Below are 10870 nucleotides of genomic sequence, written 5' to 3'. Positions count from 1 at the left end.
GAGTTGGGATCATACATCAAAAGCAATGTTCAGAGAGTATTTTGCAACGCAAACAAAACATAGCAAAGCAAGAGAACATTTGTATAGAGAGTATCCTGAGCATTATGTATGGACAGAGACTTCAAATTTGCAAAATTGGATTCTATCCAGTTTATCATCACAATTTAGTGAGAGTACCAATTAACAAGATACTGTTTAGACTTCAGATTTGCAAGCAACAGACACAAACTGAAGCATTCAAAATTACTATTTCACAACTAACAAGCATCTGATACCGAAAGGAAACACAAGAAATGAAGAGACCGAATAACATAAAGATGCCTCGCATTATTTGAAGAATGCTAGACACGCATTAAGTTGAAGAACTTAAATGAATTTCACCATCTTGAACCACATTCTCAGACTGAATTTTCCCTTCACCGTCCATATACCGATCATGGTTCTTAAGTTGCAACACAGAGATAACTTGGAGACGATCCGCTACCGCTCTTTTCTGAGAAAGAAACTCTTGAGACACACGCTTCATCGTTGGCCGGAACTTTGGGTTCGACCTTAAGCAAGCAAAGGCAATTGTTGCCGCAAAAACAATATCCTTTGCCACTCTTCGATCCCTCGGAAGTGATAGACGTGGATCCAATATATCACTCAACATTATATTATTGGAAGATAGTGTTGAGAGTGATACCAAGAGCTCACCAGGATGCTTTCCCACGAGTATTTCAAGTGCCAATACTCCAAAGCTATACACGTCACATTTTTCAGTTACAACCATGGTATAAGCAAGCTCTGCATTCACAAGAACTTTGACCACTTGTTAAGATTGTTAAAATAAGATGAAAAAAAAAAAGCAACTCAAACCTTGAAAATTTTACCTGGTGCAATATATCCGTAGGTACCAACAAGCATTGTTTGATTGGATGAATCAGGATCGAGGAGTCTAGCGGTGCCGAAGTCCGAGACACGAGCCTCGAAATTCGAGTTCAATAAAACATTGTTGCTCGATATGTCTCGATGAATTATAGGTGGGTGGCAATCATGATGCAGATAAGCTAAAGCGCTTGCTGTATCTTTGATTACTTTTACTCTTTTGCTCCAATCCATCTCCTCTGCTTCCGCATCGTCTATGAAGACAGAAAATAAGCTCCCTCGGGGCATGTATTCGTAAATTAGAAACATGCAGCGATTGTGGAGACAAAATCCATGAAGCTTGACGATGTTCTTGTGTCGTATCTCAGATAACATTTTGGCCTCGTTCTTGAAACTCCTGTCAAAAGCTGGGACCTCTGCTTCTCTGCGGTGAAGTTTCTTCAAGGCAACAATCTTTCCGCTTGGTAACTGAGCTCTATAAACACTACCATAACCGCCGGTGCCGATACAGTATCGGATGTCAAAGTCGTTTGTGGCCTCAATGATGTCTTGGAATGCAATTCTTCCATCAAAGTTCCAGATGGAAAATAAATCTCCATTTTTTGTGGCATTTGGTTCAGAGGTTTTATGTTTTGGTCTGCATCTGAGCCAGAGTAAAAACACTGAACAGAATAACAAGGCTAAACCACCGACAACCGGAACAATGATCTTAGTGATTTTCACCATGTGTATCACTTTGCTGTTTGCTGTAGGGCTTCCAATGGGAGGATAAGAGCAATCAGGGAAGCCTATGACATCTCCACATAAACGCTTGTTGCCCCGAAATGAGTCAGGTCCAAATGAACTCATGTAATATGGGATAGGACCTTCTAAAAGATTTGAATCAAGGCACAACCTTTCCAAACTGGATAATTTAGATAGTGATGAAGGGATGAAACCACTAAGCTTGTTTTTACCTAGATTCAATTCAAATAAATTCTTCAAGTTTCCAATATCACGTGGAATTGGACCTTCTAAAAGATTTGAATCAAGGCACAAATAGTTCAAACGAGATAAAGTTGGTATTGACGAGGGAATGAAACCAGTGAGGCTATTGTTACTGAAACTCAATGTAACCAAATTCTTCATATATCCTATAGCATGAGGGATTGGACCTCTCAAAAAATTTGAACCCAGCTTGAAATCCCCCAAATTAGATAAATTTGATATTGATGAAGGGATCCGGCCATTCAAATTATTTTCATCAGATGTAATACAATCAAACTTTTCATGTTTCCTAATTCTGATGGGATGAAACTACTGATTTGGTTTGAAGTAAAACTCAAAATTTCCAAATTGATTAAGCCACCCAAAGTAAGACGAATTGCCCCACTGATTTGGTTATGTGATAGGTCCAACCGTTTCAAATTGGCTAAATATCCCAGGGTAGAAGGGATGTGACCACTGATTTGGTTATTGGATAGGTCCAACTGCTCCAAATTGGTTAAATTACCCAATGTGTACGGGATGGGACCACTAATGTTGCAGCTCAGCATTTGTAGGGACATCAAACTCTTCAAGTTTCCCCAATCTAGGGGGATAGAGCCGTCAAAAGAGTTAAAAGATAGGTCGAGATGTTTCAAACGAGCAAGTTTTGCAAGGGATTGAGGTAACTCGCCTGTTAGAGAATTGTGAGAGAGATTTAGGTGCTCCAGTGATGACCAATCACCTATTTGAGGCGGGATACTTCCATTAATCCCATACGAAGCAAGGTCAAGATAAACAAGGTTGGGGAAGCAAGAGAAATTCAATTTCTCCAGTACATCTACTACGGTTGCCTCCATATAATGTAGATCAATGCGGGTGACGCTTCCGGCTTCATTGCACGTTATACCTGTCCATTCGCAACGCTTTGAGGTGTTGTTTCCATACCGACTCCAGCAACCGGTATGGAGGATAGCTTTTGCTTCCATCTCTAGTGACAATGCCGTGGCTGACATGATCGAACCATCAGCCAGAGTTGAAACGGAGCCAACCCCAACACTGATCAAGACATAAGAAAGAACAAGGGTAATGAACCAAAGAGGAGAGGCCATGTTTGAGCTTGCTTTCTGTAGGTTTTGATGATTGCATATGTTAGTGGTTTTGCAGCCTAACTAATATCTTAATCCAATTTAAACACGTTTTTACTGCTTTGGAAGTCAAAAGTCTTCCCTTCTTTCTTTTCGTTTCAGCCCAGTCGTTACGGCTTGCTAGCCAGAGTGGACCCACACACTGACCCACACGGAAACCCTTAATGTACTCCACGACACTGACACAGTCAGTCATTGCTCTTATGCTCTTCACTTTGAAAATTACACTGCACCAGAAGCAGGAGATCAACATACGTTTTCTGGACCTAGAAAAATTAAATGAAAAGATTCTATGATACAATATCCAGAAGAAGGGAAAAAACATGAAACGAAAATATGTTAAGGCAATTTCAAGTATTTTTTATATAATGCTTAAACAATCATATCCCTAAATTAAGACTCGATTAATAAACTAAATTATTAGCTTGGCAAGTTATATGAAAATAAAATAACACAAACACAATTATGGCCCGAGCATAAAATAAACCAATTTAAGCATGTTTAAGGGACCAAAACCAAAATTTGACCCGAGAAAAATAAATAGCACAATCAATTAGATGAGCAAATCAATATATAATGCCGTAGGAAACATGGTAATGGTAATGGTAAAGAGCTGGCAACCAAGGCAAACGACAATCTGCAGTTTGAAACCCGAAGCTGGTCCTAACACCAATTAAGCTAGGAAGAATAAGATAGATGAAAGCTACTTGGAAATTATCATCACTTATTAAATAAGCCATGACCAACTATACCACAAAATTCAATAAACTAAAGACCAATAATTGTGTTGAACCTATCAGAATTCACGATGTAACCTATTAGAGTAAGGCTTACTATCATGCTAATGGAGTTAGGACTCAATTAGATTAAAGAATAACTTACAGATAAGTGTATTTGAACTCTTGTTTTAAATATTACAATAATTATCATGTTAATTAAGTTGAACTCAATCAATTTATAAATTAAATTATTAATTTGACAAATTATAAAAATATAAAATAACATAAATACAATTAGGTCGAGGGATATATTTTCCAGCACAGATAATTGAAAGATCCTTGTACTATAAGGTTAGTGAACGAACAATCAGTTGATTTAATGAGTTAGGTCTTTTAAACAAAATTCATGGTTTAAATTTCGATATTGTGAATGAAATAAATTGAATTGGGTGGCTTATCCTCATAATGAGACTCTACAACATTCAATATGGATTTTTCGATCAATGAATTGAATACTAATGAAAAAGAATTAAGAGCAAACTAACCATTCAAACGTGTATGACAGGTTTCCATATATGATTACTTGCATTTTAAAAGTTCAAAACCAAATCACATCCTAGTCACACCAAACCAAATCTGAATAATTAGGAAAACAATGCCCAAAAGCCAAAACAAAACAGTTGAAGAGGTCTCTGCATAAGGAAAACACAACAACAAGTGATGGCAGATAGGGATGTAAAATCAGGTAGTCGTTCAGGTTTTAGTCGGATCCTGTCAAGTTAGGTAAAATCGGATACAAGTCATGTCAGGTCAATTTAATGGTTCGACTCGGATCAGGTCGGGTCTAGGTCAAATCAGTTCGGGTCATTTTCAGGTTGATTTGACACCAGACTCAGTTCGGGTTCAGGTCGGGTTAATTTCAGTTCGAATCAATGTCAGTTCAGGTCCGGAGCAGTTAAACACCAGGTTAATTCAGGTTCAAATGAACTTCAGTCAAATCTCGTTTAGATCGGGTTACATCATTGACAGATAAAATTCAGGTTGAATCTTTACCGGATACAATTGAGTTTAGGTTGGGTCATTTTTTATTTTTGGATTAATTATTTTCGTCTTTCGTGAACGTTGAATTGCAATTTGTAAGTGTATATGATTTAGAGTAAATTACTAAAAATATAAATAATCATGGATCATTTTTTACAAAAATATAAATTTAAGGACTAAATTGAACAAATATGAAATTAAAAATAAAAATTTAAATAAATTAAACAACATACATTGATGAGGGACCAATAATTTTAAAATTTAAGGTTGAAATTAATATAAAAAAGGACTAAATTATACTCATTTAAAAAATTATGAGCCAAGTACAAAAATATAAATAAGAAATAAGTATGAGCCAAATTCATATGCAAATATAATTTTAAGGACTAAATTGAACGAATTAAAATTTAAATAAATTAAAGAACACAAAAGGATCAAATCATAATAATTATAAAATGTGAAGAAAATCTGAAAAATAGACTAAATTGCATTCATTTCAAAAATTGAGAAAAATTGAAACAATTATAATATATATATATATATAGTTTATATTTATATACTATATATAAACTATACATTTTATACATAGTATATATAATTTATACATAATATATAGTTCATATATATATATAAATATAAATTACATAGTTTATATATTATATAGTTTCTATATAGTTTATAGTATATATAGTTTACATATTATATAGTTTATATATATATATATATATATATATATATATAAACTATATAGTCTATTTTTTTATATTATGTATAAACTATTTATATATTATATAATTTATATATAAACTAAATACTATATATATAAACTTTATAGTTTATTTTTTTAACCTGGAAGCCAGCTTTTATTGCATAAGTAAATAAAAAGACATAATGAACGGACAAATAAGTTAAGAAACACCGCTTATTCCTAAAAAGCAAAATAGTGAAACGGGTATTAAAGAAATTGCATTCTGCAGCCTAAATGAAATGAAAACAGCTGGCTCCAACCTTCTATGCATTCTCGAAGTGAAACAATGAATCGCCCAGCACAGAGAAGAAACATCACCACACCAAGATCGACTCTCTATGCTCAATCTATCTTCATAATATATATATATAGTTTACATATGAAATAACTATATAAACTATATATGCTATATATATAAACTATATATGCTATATATATAAACTATATAAACTATATATATATATATATAACCTATATAATAAACTACTTTTTATATGTTTCTGTCATCGGAATTTATGAAGTCTTAGAACTCGGGTAGTTGATTTAGTGTTGTCTTAGTTTAGGTTTTAACCCATTTGACTTTATTCCTTCTCGTAGCGTGTTTATCGTTGACTTCTGTGTATCATTCTCTTCATGTTTCCTCATGTTTCCTCTTTTTAAATTTAAACAGGTCTTACGCTTCTGCCTATATGCAGAGATTTTCTCGCAGGTATTTATTTGCAGGGATTACTTCTCATTACAGACGCACATGTGAAGAATGTATATAAATACTATTGAACTATGTATTTATTTATTTATTTATACATGCATTGCATTTTATCTTTATTTTTAATTTTTGACTGCCGGAGGTCTTCTACGGAAGCTGCTCTCAACCTGGCGTTGAGGGCAGCCTACTACCCTACCTCCCCCTTACCCCATTGCATATGGGAATAGGGTTTTGTTGTTGTTGTGTATAAACTACATATTTAAACTATTAATGTAAACTATATATATATATATATATATAAACTATGTATATAAACTATATTATAATCTATATAAACTATATATATAAACTATATGTATATACTATATATATAAACTATATAAACTATATATATATATATATGAACTATATAGTTTATTAATATAAATTATATGAACTATATATAAAAACTATATAATTTATTAATATAAACTATATATATTATGTATAAATTATATATACTATGTATAAACTATATAGTTTATTAATATAAACTATATAAACTATAGTTTATTAATATAAAATATAGAGTTTATAAATACAATATTAATTGAAAGAATTGAAAAATATATAGGGATTAAATTGAAAGAATTAAAAATATAAAGCTTAAATTGTGTCATTACCTTTGGACTAAATTGAACAAATTTAAAACATAGGGACCATGCTACAATGCCAATTAAAATTCAAAAATATGCAGATCAAGAGGCCCGAATTTTAAGTCATACAAACCAAATTTTTTCTAATTTCGATCATTTTCAATTTTTGTTCTCATTTTCTAATTTTTGCTCTCTTTCTACACTCTGTTTCTCTCAAAGTCCTCTGACTTCTCTCTAGAAATCTCATCCACAAACATCTAAAACCCAGAAATCGTTTGATTTTTCGATCAAACACACCAAATTCAACCCTTGTTCATCCATGTTCATTCCAAAAACTCTTCTTTGATCTTTACAAACACCAAAACCCAAACTCTATCCTGTTTTTTCGACCAAACACCAAAAATGCAACCCTTGTTCATTTGTGTTCATCCTCAAACCCCTCTCTTGATCTTTACAAACACCAAACCCAAACACTATATTTGTTTTCGATCAAACACCCAAAATTCAACCCATGTTCATCTGTGTTCATCCCTGATGTGATCCAATTCAGCATCATGTTTACAATGGCTATTCACATAGGGACGATTAGGAGAGCATAAGGAACAATTGGTGAAAAGTTGTCCGGAGGCCCGTGAGCTCATAGCTGGATTGAGCTGAAGATTTGAGCTACAAGATGACCTCATTTCAGCTGGGGAGCTGCACCATCAACATCACCACTTAGGACACTTCAAATATGTCCTAAGTCAAAATTTGTGAAATCGTACCTTTTCGCGAATAGTTGCCACCTCAAGAGGTACCTTTTCACAAGGAGCTGCCATAACGTTCACCATGCTACAAGTCACCTATGGCCAGCTCACCTCTAGCTCATTCACACCAGAAGTAGCTCAAACATGAAGGGTTACCTTTCCCAAACATTGTGACCTTTCATGAATGATGCTACCCATGAAGATGCCTTTTCATCCAATAGCACGTTGGTGAAGAAATTGCAAACATGGAGGCTTAAATCACCAAGAGACATGATATAGAGTTCCATGACTATTCGGCCACACCCCCATGCCTTGCACATGTGATATTTGACGCCAATTTGAGGAGGCATATCACCATTCGGCCAAGGGAGATGTTTCCTCATCATTGTCGAAACATCAAGTCCCTTCTTAAAATTTAATAGTACATTATTTGTTATATCGAAACATCAAAATGCTTTCAACAATCTCCCCCTTTTTGATATAACAAAACATTTAAGTAATTTTAAGATTTTCTTTTTAAAATTCATTTTTGAAAATCATTTTTGAAAATTACTACTCCCCCTTACTTTATTCTCCCCCTTTTTGATATAACAAAACTAAGATTTTCTTTTTAAAATTCATTTTTGAAAATCATTTTTGAAAATTACTACACCCCCTTACTTTATTCTCCCCTTTTTTTGTTAAATCAAAATGACTCTATAAACGTTTAAACAAGATTTTTTAAGAAAATAGCTAATTGATTTATATAATTATAGCTTAAGCTGCTAAGATCACAATCAAGAGAAAGGTTAGCCATTAGTCCATAAACAATATTCATAAATGTGTAATGGTAATTGGTCATATTTCAACTATGATGCAAAAATTAATCAATGTAAACATGAAGTTCAAATTAAATATTCAAACCAAACACACAAACATATCCATAATCCAAAACACACAAATCCTAAAACATCCAAAATGTTTTAACAATAAGTTCAAATTCAATCCAAGAAAACTAAGCAAAAAAAGGTCTAATCATCCATAGGTGGATCAGAAGGAGGAAAACATGCTCGCATCTCGAGTGTAAGCGCATTTAATCGTTCATTTATAGCTTCGTTATTAGCTCGCATCTCCCATTGAATCTCCAATTGTTGAGCCCCCATGGCTGTTAAGTGGGACTCTATGGATGCAAACCTTAAGCCGAATGTCTCCATAAATGATCGAAAGTATAGAGGCATTGGACTTTCTTGTTGGACCGACTCGTCCTCGGGTACATGATCATCGATATCTCGCATAAGTTCTTCAAGCTCTGGATCATCATCAGCTGTCGGTGCCGATGCTGGAGCAGCTCGTGAAGAGCTAGTACCCGGTGTTGTCTGGGTTGATCGAACCCATTGATCCTTATCCCCGGACCATCCCGATTTATGCAAGGTTGTGAAATTTATTTGGCTCTTAAGAGTGATGGCTACATCAAGCTGGACTCTAAGATTGGATTTGATAAACAGATTACTAAGAAGACAACTGTAAACTAAGGTTTTGATGTATTTAAACGGGACGTTGTTTACGGTTTCTACTAGCTCAGCAAAAATGATTTGTGGCAAATTTATTTTCTTATTATGTTGGATACAATGTATCCACCATAAATCTAAAGCTCTAAGGGTGAGTATCTACCTCCGGATGGTCTAAACCACTAAGAGATCATCAAGTGTAGAAAACGATCGTGGTGATCGACTAACGTACTCGCACTAACCTTGGCTTTATAACGTGTAGCCACAATTTCTTTTTCGTTATCTAAACCAAAGGTGTTAGCGATTGTGTCGGAGTCAATATGAATATATTGGCCTAAAAGGTGAGATCGAATACTGACAGTTGCAATGTGGGACTCGTTTTGGACATAAACCGCATTGGAATAGAAAATGCGGACTAATTGGTGATAAACGTCAGGTTTGAGCTGAAAGAGTTTATCAAATTTCCAAGTTTTGAGTGTAGGAAGATATTTGAATTTCATATCAACCATAGCTTGGATTGAGGGGATACGTTCTTCCCAGATTCTATATGACTCGAATAAGTTAACAAACCTATGGTAGAGATCTTCTCGACGACCAGTTCGTTAAAGCAAGAATTAAAGATAGTCATTTCAGGAACGTTTGGGTTTGGATTTGGAGGTGGAATAGGAGGTTGGTTTTGTGGTTGGTTTGACCGACTAGACGAAGACCTAGGGCGTTTGGACATGATGTTAAATCGGAATGGGATTAAGGAATAACTGCAATTTAAAAAATACATGTATGCAATAAAATCAATCCCAAAACTCAATATGAGTCCGCAATATTCAAGGTTCTCTAAAATAATCCTAATGGGTAATTTTGAAAACTTTTGAAAACAATGTTTGAAAAATCATAATACGTATAGTTTTCATGAAAACAACATAATTAAATCAAAAACAACAATTTTAAAATCAAAACAATTTTTTTTATTTCGAAAAATAAAAATTTTGAAAATTTTTGTGTTTTTGATGAAATCAGTTGTAGAATCTAGTTTAAAATCATAATATAAACAATGCCCGATATTTATTTCAACCTAGAACTAATTAAAACTAGTCCTATGTTCAAAAATCAACAAAGTAGTGTTTTTGAAAAGTTTACCTTGAAAATTTCGGATTTGAGTGAAATAAGATGTTGTTTGCACGAATTTGTTGATGCTATCAGGATTAGAAGTTGAAGAATGAGTGGAATCCGATTTAAAAATGTCGATTTTGAGCAAATTGAGAGATTGGAGTAGAGGGGGCAAAACGGCGGGAGTGTTTTAGGTTTTGAGGGTTTGGTAAAATGTTAATTTTAGGGATTTAAAGCCAAAAACCCGACGGGTGTATCGGTACACTCATGAGTGTATCGATACACATTCAAGGAATGTATCGGTATATATTCATAGTGTATCAATACATAGCGAGGGTATCGATACACTGTGCACAAAATGTCAAAATCTGTTTTTAAGCACTTAGAATGCTAAATTAATTAGCTCTAATGGTATTGGCAACTCATATTTCGAAAATTAACAATGTTCAATCAATCAAATCTATCCTTAAATTTTATTTGAACATATTATTAATTTTCACTCAAGATCATAAACTCCCCCTAACTATTAGCATATAATGCATTCAAAAATGTTATTTTTATAAGCATTTTTCATCTTCTAATTAAAAGTGCTAAAATTATTTTAAACACTAAGTCAAGGTAGGTTGGTTAAACCTAATTCTCTCCTAAGTGTCCAAAATCTTTCTTTATCTAAAGGTTTTGTAAAGATATCCGCTATTTGTTGCAA

General features: G+C 33.8%; 1 pseudogene; it reads right to left on the bottom strand.

Moving 5' to 3' along the window:
* Positions 1 to 243: 243 nt before the first annotated feature.
* On the bottom strand, positions 244 to 2982 carry LOC120172674 (annotated as a pseudogene).
* Positions 2983 to 10870: the final 7888 nt, after the last annotated feature.

This window comes from Hibiscus syriacus, unplaced genomic scaffold (genome assembly GCF_006381635.1).
Source record: "Hibiscus syriacus cultivar Baekdansim isolate YM2019G1 unplaced genomic scaffold, ASM638163v2 tig00111877_pilon, whole genome shotgun sequence".
In the NCBI taxonomy this organism is placed as follows: Eukaryota; Viridiplantae; Streptophyta; class Magnoliopsida; order Malvales; family Malvaceae; genus Hibiscus; species Hibiscus syriacus.
The sequence above is the reverse complement of the archived record's forward strand: the minus strand, read 5'-3'. Positions and strand labels throughout refer to the sequence as shown.